This window comes from Schistocerca americana, chromosome 1 (assembly GCF_021461395.2).
Source record: "Schistocerca americana isolate TAMUIC-IGC-003095 chromosome 1, iqSchAmer2.1, whole genome shotgun sequence".
NCBI lineage: Eukaryota > Metazoa > Arthropoda > Insecta > Orthoptera > Acrididae > Schistocerca > Schistocerca americana.
The window spans coordinates 77,151,676-77,165,717 of record NC_060119.1 but is presented as its reverse complement, the minus strand read 5'-3'; positions in this window follow the sequence as shown (position 1 = coordinate 77,165,717).

Here is a 14,042-nt window from a genome sequence, read left to right as displayed (position 1 = left end):
TTATTAATACTAATATTAATTGAAAAAGTGCATAAGAGAAGTGAAATAAATGAGTTCAGTGCATGAGAGTCCAGTTTCATTATGAAATCTACTTTCAGGCACTTTCTACTTTAAATATTTCAAGGTCACTGTGAACCTCGTGTACACTTCGTGTAACAATTTCAGAGGTGAAAAAGTAACACAAAATGTAAAAATCCCTCTAATGCGGCCTTTGCATGGCATGGATGAACAGCAAAACTCTGCGGCAGGCAGCACTGTGTTGCACAGTCCTCTCGAAAAAAGCGAGAACTGCGCCTCAGAAACATAGCGCATTTAAAACACAGGGTGAGTATAAAAGGGTGCCATGGCGCAACTATGTAAAATCAGTGCTCGCCGTAAAAGCATCTGCGGCACGTAATTAAACCCCGTGGCTGATGTTCAGGAACGGATTTCTAAAGAGAGGAGCAATTACGCTGTATCGCTTTACCCCTGAGGCGGCTACGCGTTCGACGGAAAAAAAAAAGAATCACGGGCACAGGACTCTACCGTCGGGGAACAGCGCGCGCTGTTGCCAAACTGCCCGTGTGTCCGTTGCGACGACCTTATTACAGTAGGCGCAAAATTTCCGTGGGATTTGTCCGCTGCACTGTTTTCTACTGTATGCCATTCCTTGTATGTGACTTTTGTACGGCAGTGTGTTTCGTAGCCCGGAAACTAATTGGAACAGTATTACGGAGAATGTAACTGAAATTGTACTGTTACTCGAAGACCATATTGTTTCTTCTTCAGTAGCGAACGATCACTCATTAGGCAAACATTACTGGGACCCGGACGAAGGTTTTAGTAACTGCCAACACGCATTGCTTTGTGAATTACTCACGTGGTAGGCTACATAACTACCATAAATTTTTGATGGCTCTCATCGCTCCGTATACCGCTGTCAACAGTTTGTTAACGTAAATAATGGCAGTTCGTTCTGCGGTTCCAAGTGGGCTAGATAGGTAGTGAAATGGTATTTTGTAAATATATAAAAACTTAGGCCCAATTTTAATTGACAATTAACATTTTAAAGAACATAGTTATTATTATAGGAAACAGCGATATATAATTATTATAAATAAATAAATTTATGTGATCAAGACTGCTTCCAGTTTATTTCAATTAACAGCATGAAAATATTATAAATAATTTTACACGTATAAATAAATTTATACATCAATTGAAAGAAATGATTTACTGGTGAGACAATGTATTTTAAATTATTTTGTGAAGAAATATCTATTAGTTAAAATGTGTAAAGAAACCTCTGTGAAACAAAATGTAGTAGGTTCACACGTGTGTCTAACTATATAAAAAAAAGCGGAATACGACTTTTCCACTCTCTCTCTTTTGTCCTCCTCTATCGAGATAAGCTGTGTAAGTGTCACTTGAACGCTTTTGTTGAATAATTACGTTAATGTGATGTTAATTAGCGGGGTTTCATTTGAAGGTTCCTTCCCTTGCTATTCATGTTATATGTTACTCTTTTACGCATCTGTTTCCTCAAGATTCAAGCTGCATCGAAGAGAAGTTGATGGCGCATAGTCTGGTGGTCACGGCCGAACACTTTTAGGGTTCAATCGCCATTTAATCCATCGGATTATAATTCGTACCTCCCTGAAATCATTTTTGCCGATATTTTTCTCTCAAATTCCGGGCAATGTTATTATGCGAACCGTCTAATATTCATATCGGTCGTTGGCCTCCAGACAATGCCGTTTACCGATGCACTCGCCGGTCTGATGTAGTGACGATGCTGAATGGCAGAGTTCAGCTCAATTAGAAAATGCAGTAAAATTTTTCTGTACCCTGTTTTATCATTTCAGTAGTATTGCCTCCACCAAAGCAATAAACGTTCATGTTGTGTTCTCAACCAGTACTTACCAATTATTCTATGCTTTTTAAAAGCCATGTATACTAGCAGAGTTAAAATCTATTGACATTCCATTTTAATTAATTAATTCGTGTCTATCTAACCAATAATAACATAAAACATCTTATCTTTATTTTTTTTTTAGTATATATTGAGAAACACTACAGCAGATCAGTGCAAAGGTGGGATGAAGGTGTGGGCATACAACCTCCAAGACGACCAAGACGACCTTGCCTAGAACAGACACTCTCATGGTCAACGAACGAGGTCACTACTTGAAAAATGGCCTTCATTCTTCTGTACAAGAACTCTTCATTATTTTTCATTAGCATAATGAGGTATGTACATATATTGTACAGCTTTCTCATTGAGACATTGGACAGGGCTGTTCATAAGTACAAACATGGATTAAGAAGACGACTGTGGGTAAAACTACAAGATCTACAGAAGATAGACAAACATCAGTGGGTAGAGCATGTGTCCAAGCCTTTATGCCACGCAACAGGTGCTCTAAATGGGCAAACGTCAGTATAGCAGTTCACTGAAGCCACTGACAGCAGTTACAGAGGAAAGTGCAACTGAGGCCCTCTTTAGAAATCTATTCCTAGAATCGCTTGTGATCTAGGCGCTGTATAATTCCGTGTGGTAATATGAAGCGGATATATTTCCACATGTTATGAACTGCGTGGCACCTAGTGCAACTTTGCATGGCGCATACTACACATCGAAGTTTCGAGAACTGCTCTATTCACTGATGTATGTCATTATTCGGCAGTTCTTGTAGTTTTCGTGCAGTCGTTTCCAGGAATACTGGAGATATATCTCAATAACCTTATATTACGTGTGATGCTGTATAGAAATCACTTGTATTAAGTTTGTCATAAACTACGACAAGAAGAAAATATGTCAAAGCTAGAGTCTGAAATGTTTTAGGTTCAAGCAAGTTACGATCCTTCAAATTAGCTTAGCTTCAGACTATTAACAATACTTACAGGAGTTTGACTTAAAATGTGGAAACACCGCGAGAAATTCATTCTTGAACATAAACGTAGACGTTAACCAAGGACGCGCTCTTGTATTTGCTCACGAATGGCATCTAAGCAATGTCCTCAGCACGTTTCAAGGGTCAGTCATTGTCAGAACAGTGTTCTGTAGAGCTGTGAGTGAGTTATGACTGAGCTAAGTGGATTGGAAGATGGGCAAATTGTTGGAACGCATAGCACACGTGCTTCCGAAAGCGAGGTTGGCAAAGTGTTTTGCTCTCACGAGGCACCGTACCTAAGATTGGTATCGCACAGAGGAAAAGCGGTATCATCCGTTTAGTCACAATGTGGTTGAAAGTGGGTGACGAGTTGTCATGACAGACGGTGATTTCAGAGAACTGCGCCGCACAATAAGAGAACGACAGCATAAAATGACGCGCGAACCCTGTCAGCACCAAAAACGACGAGGGGAACCTGATAAGACGGGACTTCGCAGGAAGAACTGGAATTCAAAGAGAGCTCATCAGTGAAGCAAATGCCCGTAGCAGAACAAATCTGTGCTGAAGCCGTAAAACATGGTCTATGATGCATTCGGAGAAAGTCATTTGTTTGGTTGGTTGATTTGAGGATGGGGACCAAACAGCGAGATCATTGGCCCCATCAGATTAGGGTAATATTGGGAAGGAAATCGGTCGTACCCTTTCAGATGAACCATCCCGGCATTTGCCTGAAGCGATTTAGGGAAATCACTGAAAACCTAAACTAGCATGGCCGGACGCGGGTTTGAACCGTCGTCGTCCTGAATGTGAGTGTAGTATGCTGTCCACTGCGCCACATCGCTCAGTAAAGTCATTTGGCCGCATGAGTCTTGTTTCAGGCTGTTTCCAACTTCTGGTCGAGTTTACGTCCTAAGAGTGAAACATGGCAGGTCTTCAGTGACGATTTGGGTGTAGTATTTCATGGGTGCAACTCTTCGTCTGCGGAGTGCATTACTACAAGTATTAAGTGACTATTTTTAGCCGGACGGGACTGGCTGAGAGGTTCTTGGCGCTACAGTTTGGAACCGAGCGACCGCTACGGTCACAGGATCGAATCCTGCCTGGGGCATGGATGTGTGGGATGTCTTTAGGTTAGTTAGGTTTAAGTTGTTCTACGTTCTATGGGACTGATGACCTCAGATGTTAGGTCCCATAGTGCTCAGAGCCATTTGAACCATTTGACTATTTTGGCTTATGAGGTCCAAACCACGGTAGAATGGCGATGCTTTACTGTACTTTATTATTTTTACTTTACTGTACTTGTTCAAGTCAGTTCATTCCTTACAATGACTGGGATGTTCAATGTATTTAGTTTAAGACGCCAGATGGAATGGAGTAGTGCGATCTACGCTACTGGCCATTAAAATTGCTACCCCACGAAGATGACTTGTACCGACGCGAAATTTAACCGACGGGAAGAAGATGCTGTGATACGCAAATGATTAGCTTTTCAGAGCATTCACGCATGGTAAGCGCCAGTGCCGACATCTACAACGTCCTTACATGAGGAAAGTTTTCAATCGATTTCTCATACACAAACAGCAGTTGACCGTCGTTGCCTGGTGAAACGATGTTGTGATGCCTCGTGTAAGGAGGAAAAATACGTACCATCACATTTCCGACTTTGATAAGGTTCGAATTGTAGCCTATCGCGATTGCGGTTTAACGTATCACGACATTGCTGCTCGCGTTGGTCGAGATCCAATGACTGTTAGCAGAAAATGGAATCGATGGGTTCAGGAACGCCGTGAAGGATCCAGACGGTCTCGTAGCACTAGCGGTCGAAATGACAAGCAATCTAATCCGCATGGCTGTAACAGATCGTGCAGCCACGTCTCGATCCCTGAGTCAACATATGGGACGTTTGCAAGACAACCATCTGCATGGACAGTTCGGCGACGTTTGCAGCAGCATGGACTATCAGCTCGAAGACCATGGCTGCGATTACCCTTGACGCTGCATCACAGGCAGGAGAGCCTGCGATCGTGTACACAACGACGAACCCGGGTGCACGAATGGCAAAACGTCATTTTTTCGGCTGAATCCAGGTTGTCTTTACAGCATCATGATGGTCGCTTTCGTGTTTGGCGACATCTCGGTGAACGCACATTGGAAGCCTGTATTCGTCATCGCCATACTGGCGTATCACCCGACGTGGTGGTATGGAGTGCCATTGATTTCACGTCTCTGTCACCTCTTGTTCGCATTGACGGCACTTTGAACAGTGGACGCCACATTTGAATTGTGTTACGACCCGTGGCTCTACCCTTCATTCGATCCCTGCGAAACATTACATTTCAGCAGGATAATGCACGACCGCATGTTGCAGGTCCTGTTCGGTCCTTACTGGATACAGAAAATGTTCGACTGATGCCCTGGCCAGCACATTCTCCAGATCTCTCACCAATTGAAAACGTCTGGTCAATGGTGGCCAAGCAACTGTCTCGTCACATTACGCCAGTCACTACTCTTGATGAACTGTGGTATCGTGTTGAAGCTTCATGGGCAGCTGTACTTGTATACGCCATCCAAGCTCTGTTTGGATCAATGCCCAGGTGTATCAGGGACGTTATTACGGCCCGAGGTGGTTGTTCTAGGTACTGATTTCTCATGATCTAAACACCCAAATTGCGTGAAAATGTAATCACATGTCAGTTCTAGAATAATATATCTGTCCAATGAATAACCGTTTATGATCTACATTTCATGTTGGCCTAGCAATTTTAATGGCCATTAATGTAACATTGGAACGGTTGGTAGTTCCCAAACTCTCAAACAGCAGAGTTCGTTTATAGGGTGGGAGCCGTGGAGTTAATCGTTACAGACTAACTGCACAGGCGGCGTTAACGGCAGATTTTGAGTCCAGCATTAAGGGCTGCGCACAGTCCGCTCCAGGGACGCCGCGACCCACGCAGCTGCCGGCTATGGAGCAGTGGAGCACGAGGTAGATGCGCAGACGGCCAGCTTCGCTCTCTCGCCCTGCTTCACTATAGTCGTTAATGCAGATGGCGGCGTAAATCCGCAGGACGCAACGTCCGAGGCGTGACCTCTCACCTGGTCATCCGCTGGAATGGACCCGCAGAATCCTCATGACCCTCTAGACCTCGGGTCACAAAACGAAAGGCCCACGGACGGCATCTGTCCCGAGACGTCCATTCATCAGGCCCACCGACGGTACTCGGATTTGTCTGATAAAGCGTACGGAACACGACACGGTGTGATAAAATTATTAGAATGCTACCAGTCCCTGGCCCTCTTTGTGCATGATACACAACAGGCTCCTAGGTTGATGCCATATATCTCAACCTTCGAAAGGCGTTCGATTAAGTTCCACACTCTCGCTTGCTACAAAATGTGCGCGCTTACGGTCTATCCCATAACATGCGGTTGGATAGACAGGGAGCAGTATGTGGTCCTGAACGGGATGACTTCAACAGATACAATCGTAACTTCAGGTGTGCCCCAGGGCAGCGTGATAGGTCCTCTGCTTTTTACGATTTACATAAACTATCTCGTTGATGGTATTGACAGCGGCCTTAGACTGTTTGCCGGTGATGCTGTAGTCTACAGGAAAGTAATATCAACGGAAGTTGTGAACAAATCAATGAGGATTTGTAGAAAATAAATGCGTGGTGTAATGACTGGCTGTTATCTCTCAATATTAGTAAGTGTAACCTACTGCGTATAACAAGGCGAAAATCCCCATTAATGTACGAGTACAAAATAAATGCCCAGTCTTTGGAAGCAGTAACGTCCGTCAAGTATCTGGGTGTGACTATTCGAAATGATCTCAAATGGAATGATCAGATTACACAAGTAACGGGTAAGGCGAACTCTAGATTGCGGTTTATTGGTAGAATCCTGAAGCGATGCACTCCTTCAACAAACGATATAGCTTACAATACGTTAGTTCGTCCAGTCTTAGAGTATTGTTCGTCTGAGTGGGACCCTTACCTGTTGGGTCTGATTCAAGAGATTGAGAAGGTCCAAATAAGAGCGGTAAGATTCGTGACTGGTACATTTAGCCATCGCGAGAGCGTTACAAATCTCATAGAAAGTTTGTAGTGGGACACACTTGCAGATAGACAGCGCGCTAAACAGAAGGGGCTGCTCCCCAAATTCCGAAATCCGATCTTCACCGAGGATGTAGAGCATATTTTACTACCACCAACTTTCAAATCGCGCAATGATCACCATTCAAAGATAAGGGAAATAAGAGGTCGTACTGAGGCGTTCAGACAGTCGTTTTTCCCTCGCGCGATCTGCGAGTGGTACAGGGGGGGGGGGGGGGGGGGGGAATAAGACTTTGGCGAGAATTGTGCCCTCCGCCACACACCGCTTGGTGGATAGCGGAATATATATGTAGATGTAGATGTAGACCTAAAGACGTGCAGGGACCTCCTGACTGCCATCTGCTTTACATATACTATGTCAAGTTTTCGATTACTGTCTCTAGATTTTCTTGCTTATTTTTCACCATCGTAAGATTTTGATAATATTTACATTTCAAAGGCTTCTTCAATTTCAGATCCCGTTTACTTCATTCATCCTTCGTTGTAGCTATAAAGGAAAAAAACTGTTATCCGTGTGTCGCATCTTCAGTTAAGAATGGGGAGCAAAGTACTCCTTTCTACAAAAAAAAGGGGGGGGGGCAGAAAACAATTTGCATTACACGCAGCGAAAGTGTTGCCATATTCGACGTAATTGTGAAGCAAAATGTCTGTCAACATATTCATAGCTTTCTGTAAAGATACACTTTGAGAAAAATGAGACCTGAAAAATAATTTAGAAACCTAAAGAAATCTCCTCACAAGAGATTTTGCTGTCATAGAAGCGATCATTCGTATCAGCTACAAATAGTGCACATGGTGACAGAACGAGGCAAACCGTTTACCTATGCCAAGTTCATCACAGAGTGTACAACGGAAGCAGGATAATACTTGTATCCATCAAAAGCCGGTTTGTTTAGAAGTATCACCCTTTCGGCAACGTCTCTTGTGCGGAAACCAAAAGAAACTGGAAAGTGTTTGGTGCTACACGCTAGGTAGTCCTTGTGGTATTCTCTGACGCTGGATGAGTCTGCTAATATCTAGACTACTTCAGAACTCCTCGTATTCATTCATGGTGCCTATTTAGAGTTTTAAGTAACATAAATGTCGGTACCCGCCTGCAGTATGCATGGAACAACTCTAAGAGATATTCTCATGGAAATGTAAAAACATTTGCAAGACTATGAGCTTCAATGGAATCAGCTTTGATGTGTTAGAATTTAAGGGGAAAACATCATGGCTGGTGTGAGCAAGGGTCTGGCGGCCCTAGCCAGGATTCAGTTGAAAGATTTGCCAATTCCGGGCACCCTGTTCATTCAGTGCTTCGTAAAACAGGAAGCACTCTATGGAGAAGGCTGAGATATTTCTACCGTACTGATAACAATCGTTTCTGCTGTGAACTTGAATCGACGACATGCACTCAACCACCTTCTTTCTCAGGCTTTCCTTGAATAAATTTATTCCGAATTTTGTGACTTGCCGGCCGCTGTGGCCGAACGGTTCTAGGCGCTTCAGTCCGGACCCGCGCTGCTGCTACGTTCACAGGTTTGAATACTGCCTCGGGCGTGGATGTGTGTGATGTCCTCAGGTTACGTTTAAGTAGTTCTAAGTCTAGGGGACTGATGACCTCAGATGTTAAGTCCCATAGTGCTTAGAGCCATTTTGAACCATTCTGTAACTTGCGCTATCACACAGCGGTGAGGTAGCTATGGTAAAGTTTCTTTTGCTTTTGGGGGTCCGAAACGAAATAGTAGTTTTACCGACTGGAAAAGAAAACACTGATCTACAGCTGTCAAACCCTACCTGGCTGTCATCGTTGACAATTTTGGTCGACATCACATCACATATGAACGAACTCAAGTTGAAACTTTAGGGAAAGGGTAGCCTCGTCTGTGATGTCTACGGAATAATCAAAGAATTTTGGAGAAAGTTGTCATTGTTTGAAACGCAGCGGCAGGGAGTAAACTTTTATCATTTCCACTATAATTTTGGAGAAAGTTGTCATTGTTTGAAACGCAGCGGCAAGGAGTAAACTTTTATCATTTCCACTATTTCAAAGAGATTCTTGCTACAATTCCCGAAGATGTCAGTGTCTGTTTTCTCACAAAAATTATTCCTGGCTTAAAAAAGCATACACAGACGGAAAAAAGTCGCAGCACCAAGGAGTTGTGCGACATAAACGAAAGTCGGCAGACGTTGTTATACATCTTGTGGGGCGGCGGGTGGAATTATGTCAATTTTATGTTGTTTATATAAATGTTAGGTTTGCAGAATGTTAAACCAGTTCCTATTATTTAGAATGTTATTTATGCTGTCTTTCGCCGTTCTCAACACTGGCTCTCTAACTACAATATTGGCAACCAGAAAGTGATTAGCAAAACGTGAAGCCTGTAATTAGAATTCCTAGTGCACACTTCATCTGAGAATACACTTATAGTTACAGCTTATAGCTCTGATGAATTAGGAGATTGTCTGGGATTTATAATCAAAAACGCTCGTGAAAAAATATCTGTATCCTGAAAGTCACAGATGAAAACAAAAGAATCCACACAATCTAACTAACAGAGCAGTTCAGAGTCTGATGCGCTGATGCAACTATAAATGTCCAAATTAAATGTTTAAAAGAATGCTCGCCATAATTTGATGATTAGGTTCATCAAACGCCACGCTAAATAATGGTAGAATGTTTGTCCCGCGGCGGCACGTGAAAATACGACAATACGCAAACTGAAGATATATCATTAAAGTCATCCCAGAATTAACACTTCACTCGAAAATGATTTCATGGTTACGCGTATCCCGAGTAACTTAATACGGCATCCGAGGCTGTTTGTGGCAATGATACCGACGCGACGCGACTCCCGACGCAGATGGCGTGCTATTCAGCGTCTGGAGAGAACTGGGGCCTTACTCTCCCGCGCAGCGTTCTTATATATAAAGCCGCGGTGCGGACGGCTATGGGAACGCCTGATCAAATCGGCTCTCCCGACTAGCCGCTGGGCTAGTAATGCACCACATTAAGTTACCGAATAAATCATAGCTTCTTTTTTTGATGGCCGATGAAGCTCTTAATTTAAATGTGCATTCAGCACACAGGTAAGTAATCATAAAAAAAGTTTGACGTGGCTAAGTTAAATATTTTGGGCGAGAGAATTAATTTAATTACACTGCACGCAGTAGACGAGCTCTGAACTTGCCCTTTTGAGATACGCTATCGCTATAGTTTTATAGTTATTTAAATGAAACTTCTCACATCTTTATGATTATAGCGGATCTCCATTCTATTTAAATATAAACATCCTAGCCTTATTTATTAGCCTACTTAATCTATCTTGCTTCCTTAAGTTTTAAGACAAAAACCAGAAAATTATGAATTTCAACTAAAATCTTAATTTGTGAGATCCAAAGTACTGTTTCTATTAAATTATTATTGAAAAGGAATCTAAGTATAAATTTTTAAATCTCTAGCTCTTTTCTGTTGCGCCAATGATTTTTACAGAAAAATGTCCATATTTCGAAAATGGTTAAAGCTATTGAACTGATATTCAACACGTATTAATTTAGTATTACTCCTGACATGCTAGAAACATTTTAGGTTATTTACTTGATTTTTAAAGTATTGCGCAACATTTATGACGTCAGAGCTAGTTACAGCGGACTGGCTGGCACACAATGGAAAGACTGATGTGCATTTATTACGGCGTGAGTAGGCTGCTTCCCTACAATCTGAAAGATTATGTCTATTCAAATTTCACGCCATTCGCATGAAAGTGGCGCTAGCAGCGCCACTATGAACACGCAAGTCAGATTTGTTTTAAACACACACTCTAACGGTCGTGAGTGCTAGCTCTTTTTGAGACATGGTGAACTGATGTTAATCAAGAACGTCTTTAAGGCAACAGAGTCACCATTATCAGCATATCACTGAGTTTGAACGGGGTCGTGTAACTGGGGTGCAAAAATCTGGCCGATCCTTCTGTGATACTAGAGAAAGACTTGGCAGGAATGTAGCCACGGTACGTGACTGCTGGCAACGGTTGTCACGGGAATGTACGGTTTCAAAATGAACGAGATACGAACGGCAGGATGATCATTCTGCAAGACTGCAGAAATACCTGGCAGCGATGTAGCCACTGTACATGATTGCTGGCACAGGTGGCCACGAAAAGTATGGTCACAAGATGACCGAGATACGAATGGTCACGTGAAGCTACCGAGAGGGAAGACCATCGTGTTCGGCGTGTGACCCTGGCTCATCGACTGCATCTTCTGCTGCAGTTTGAACAGCAGTTGGCCCCTCAGTGACATAACGAGCTGTTACAAATCGGTTGTAATTCAAGAACAGCTCCGAGCCATAGCACCTGTACCGTGCATTGTACAGCACTGACCCCAGACCCGCCATTTGTGACTTCAGTGGTGGCATGCAAAAGGTGGAAGTCTGTTTTGCTCTCTGATGTAGGCTGTTTGTGCCCCGATGCTAGTGATGGTCATTAGGGAGGCCAGTTGAGAGCCTGCAACCTACCTGTCTGCGTTCTAGGCACACTGGACTTACACCTGGAAATATGGTCTGGGTTGCGAAATTCGTAGGCAGATCACACGCACACAGACTTTAAGACTGTACGTGAATCGAATGATTTGACCTGTGGTGCTGCCATTCATGAACATCATTCCAGGAGATGTTTCCCAACAGCCGACCGGAGTGGCCGAGCGGTTCTAGGCGCTTCAGTCTGGAACCGCGCGACCGCTACTGTCGCAGGTTCGAATCCTTCCATCGCGCATGGATGTGTGTGATGTCCTTAGGTTAGTTAGGTTTACGTAGTTCTATGTTCTAGGGGACTGATGACCTCAGAAGTTAAGTCTCATAGTACTCAGAGCCATTTGAACCATTTAGCGTTAATCACTTAAATAGGACACCTAGACAAATGTATTCCCCGAATTTCGTTCCTCTGCATTAATTACTTTTTGGGTGTTGCCATGTTTCTCCGTCAGTATATCTTGGAGAGGTTTTCAGATCTTGAAAAAACTAGTCACCTGTTCCAGAACGCGCTTATTGTATCGTTGATGATCTGCCAGTTGCAGCTCATTGGTTAGACAGAAAAATGCTTTTGTGAAAGACAAGCACAGGGAAGGAAAATTTCCCGAATCCTGCTTCTGATTACTCGACGCTGACTTTCCGAAAACAACAAAATTTGCAGCTGATATGGCATCAGTGTATGAAACAACTTCCGTTTGCGAGCAAACATTTTCAGACATGAACATCGAACGAGACTGTATGGTGAATATTTCAATGCAATTCTCTTGATTGTATGCAGCAATACAAAACCAAACACTGGTGATTTATTGGAAGCCAACAGCCGGTTTCATGAAAGTCACTACAGTTTTCTGGTGCTTAGTTTGTGACATTCGTATATGTGTCGACTAGATCTCATGTAACTACATTTATGCTAGCGTCACATTCTTTGATAACTTCTTGGTAATGGTTCAAATGGCTCTGAGCACTATGGGACTTAACATCTATGGACATCAGTCCCCTAGAACTTAGAACTACTTAAACCTAACTGACCTAAGGACAGCACACAACACCCAGTCATCACGAGGCAGAGAAAATCCCTGACCCCGCCGGGAGTCGAATCCGGGAACCCGGGCGTGGGAAGCGAGAACGCTACCGCACGACCACGAGCTGCAGATAACTTCTTGGTAAATTAATATGTTGATTGCTCTAGTTTCTCGTGCGTTGCAAGCCACTCACCCATGATTATTCACACGGTTTGCCAAACTTACGGTCAGTCAGGAAGGAGTAAGCGCAACTTGCTGAGATGCACTATATTGTACGGGTGCGTCTCGTTCCACCGAGTTGTGAGTGAGAACTCGTCCACAAAGAAACCTTTACATAAGTGCCTGAGAAAATTCTAATAATATGTTTGAACATGTAAACGATGATATTTTCGCGAATTTACATTGTCTCGAAATCGATGCAGCTATCTATAAGCAATCCTCGAGCATTAGAACGTCACGTCGGATGATGTCTCACTTTAGAGGAGTTCTGTGCCTACACCTCCAACAACTGCTGGCAGTTAATGAGATTTGGCCTTTCTCTCGATGTCTTGCAGCGAATAAGCGTACGGCTGTTACTGTTTCTTTCAGACTCCGGGCTAGTCATACTTCAGTGGAAAGACAGTTCCATTCTACGTCGTCTGCACGAACTCCTAGTCATACTTGGCAACATGAACAGTATGTAGAAGACTTTTGGATGTCCATCCTCGTGATTGGAGGTCTGGGAGACTTTGGCCGTTCACTTATGTAAGTAAATGAAACACCTATAGCTGTCCGTATGATGTCATTTAATGTACAGCTACCAGTTTCGATGATGTCGCGTCCCAAGCGTGGGTTTTACTTGAGATTGAGCGACACGGTTCGTAACCACAGATAAGCTGATTGGCAGTAGTGAGAAGGAGACTGTTGACCCAGCTAAGAAGTTTCAATCCCTGGTGTGTAGGTACAAAAAGGCTGGGAGATAACTGAAGCATTCTCCAGAAACGTTTAACAATCTGAAGTTTACTCAAAATACACGGAACGAATCCTAAGTGCTCTGGATGTTTCCAATGAGCGGCCAAATCTGACACAGAGACGGCGTATGACAGCCACCGTACCGTCTACTCTTCGAATGCGACCCACTACTAACTCAGAGTCCCACACCTGCTACCTACCTGCTCATCAGCTCTCCCTGCAGCACCTCGCGTCAGACCAACTGATCTCTCCGTCTCGTCTCCTGTCTGCCCTTCACTGCTTACTTACTGCCCCGGACCGTCTCTTCCCCTTCAACCCCGCCGGCTATTGCCTTGACGTAATTTGCCTCCGTATTGGCTGTCATTGTGCACTATTCTTCAGTGATTCTTCAGAGGCTAGGTAGAGTGGTAGAGACGCCTCTCTCAATATGGTCACACATTGCATCTACATCTACAAGGATACTCTGCAAATCACATTTAAGAGCCTGCCAGAGGGTTCATCGAACCACCTTCACAATTCTCTATTATTCCAATCTCGTACAGCGCGCGTAAAGAATGAATACCTATATCTTTCC